This window comes from Mus pahari, chromosome 2, assembly GCF_900095145.1.
Source record: "Mus pahari chromosome 2, PAHARI_EIJ_v1.1, whole genome shotgun sequence".
Lineage (NCBI taxonomy): Eukaryota > Metazoa > Chordata > Mammalia > Rodentia > Muridae > Mus > Mus pahari.
This window is the reverse complement of record NC_034591.1, coordinates 90265513-90267998: the sequence shown is the minus strand read 5'-3', so window position 1 is coordinate 90267998 and position 2486 is coordinate 90265513.

The window sequence follows — 2486 nt, the reverse complement described above, 5'->3', positions numbered from 1 at the left end:
AAAAAAAAAAAAACAAAAAAAAAACTGAGGGAAAAAAATTCCAGAGAGAGAGAGAGAGAGAGAGAGAGAGAGAGAGGGAGAGAGAGAGAAATAAATGGGGATAGGGTTTGAGGCAGGCAGGGTCTCTACATAGTCCTGGCTGTCTGGAACTTGCTTTGTAGATAAGGCTGGCATCAAACTCAAGAGATCTTCCTGCCTCTGCTTTCCAAGTGCTGGGATTAATGGTATGTGCCACCATGCCTGGACAAGGGGCAATCCTTTTATCTCAGCCTTTCAAATGCTGGGATTACCAGCATGTACCATCATACCCGGCCCAGTCTCCCTTGCCCCTATACCCCTCCCCACCAAAAAAAAAAAAAAAAAGACAGATAAGAACTTATCTATTCAGGTGAATATTGATTCTGAAGCAGTTTGCTGTTAAATCCTGCTTACTGTGCAAAAACACTGGGCAGTTCTGAGAACTCACCATGGCCCGTGAGTTTTGAAATAGGTTAAGAGACATCTGTCTGGAAGCAGGTCTGCCAAATAAACTGGCCAGTATTATTATAGATCCCAGAATAGGTCAGTAGAGCAATGAAGCTAAGCCATAAGGCTGAGGGCAGCCCGAGAGGCATTTTAGGGAGGAGGCCTAGAAACATCAGCTCTAACAGGCTGGCTCAGAATGACCACTCTTCATCTAGGCACAGGCTTGGGGCTTTAGGTAGTCATACAGGACAAACAAGCAAGAATCAAGAGTGCTTTCTTAGCTAGATCTTTCATACACACTGATAAGCAAAGTGCTTCTGGAAAAAGAACTTAGAGAAGTTCCCCTCGTCTCCTGTCTGAGGTCTTTGAGGACCACATAAACACATAAAAGGCCTCTGCAGGACACTGTGTGGGACAAGTGGGAACGAGCACTCGGGAGGCAGAGGCAGGCGGATTTCTGAGTTCGAGGCCTGCCTGGTCTACAGAGTGAGTTCCAGGACAGTCAGAGCTATACAGAGAAACCCTGTCTCGAAAAACCAAAAAAAAAAAAAAAAAAAAAAAAAAGTGAGAACAATGGCAAATTTGTAGGTGTCAGGTCCTCAGATTCCTCAGGTGTTTTTAGGTTCAATAACAGACTCAGGATATAGGAAGCACAGCTCTAAGAACACAGATGCCCCCCCACCCAAAAAAAAGTTCCAATGTTTTTTGTCCCAACCAGCGTTCCAGTGAATCCTGTGATTCAAGTCAGAATATGGACTGATTAACTGGAGACTATAATGACCTGCAGGATGAAGAGCATGGAGTTTGGCAGACCCTCCTTCACCTGGGAGGCTCTGGATGGTATCTAACCATATAAGTCCACAGGCACTTATAGTACTAGGTGCACAAATACAGGATGAAGGCTTTTCCCTTTGACACCATCCTGGGATTAGGACTGACACGCTTAAGGCACTGAACTCTGAGACCAGCTCTCCCAGTTTAGAGCATCCAGGTCTCCGGCCACCTCCAGAACCAGGCCTTTCTAACTTACCACCTAACTCAAGCTCCAGAGTTCTGGCATGGCAAGCTGTGACTCACTGTTTTAATGGCATAAAGCAGATGCCCGACTATATTACATGTTTTCAGCAGAGTGGGATAAAACACAGGAGGGACCCCAAGTGTCCCTGAAGAGAAAAGCTACTGAACTCGTACAGTCAGAATGATCTTGAAACCCTAAAAGACAAAGCCCTGGGCTAGGTTTGGTTGTGGGCAGTCTCAGGGCCTGTAGGCTATTTTATGGCTCATGTTTCAAGTTGCTGAAGTTAGGTTCCTTTGTCAGGAAATCTTAGGTGCACCTGAATTCTGTGAACAGGATGTTTTGTGGACTTCAGACCTTAGCCTAAGCTTGTGTTGAAAAACATGTCCCCTGTTGGAAAAATGCTATGTCTGGGGATCTTTACCCAAAGGACCTGTTACATTTATTTAGTTTTTTCTTGAGACAGCTTAGGTTGGTCGTTAACTTGCAGCAGTTCTCATACTTTGGCCTCCTTCATGCTGGGGTTAAAGTGTGTCTCATCAGGCTCAGACATATTCTTGGGAGGTATGAAAGAAAGCATGGGGCAAAAAAAGGGCCATTTCACTTCCTCTATAATGTTTTTCACAACTCTCTCTTTTTTGCAACTAGAGCCCTCCTGCCCCAGGACAATTATAGCTATTGTCAACTCTCAACTTCACTCATTCAAGATTGCTAAACCACAACTGGAGAGTTACCTTTAAGATAATTCCCCTTTAGTCTGAGCAGAAGGTAGTCGCTTTATAGCTGGGAGGTGAATTTGGTAAGCCTAGCCAAGGTGGATTCTTCTTTTTTTTTTCCTTTTCTTTTTTCTTTTTTGTTTTTTTCTAGACAGGGTTTCTCTGTGTAGCCCTGGCTGTCCTGGAACTCACTTTGTAGACCAGGCTGGCCTCGAACTCAGAAATCCACCTGCCTCTGCCTTGCCTCCCAAGTGCTGGGATTAAAAGTGTGTGCCACCAGTTCGAGGCCA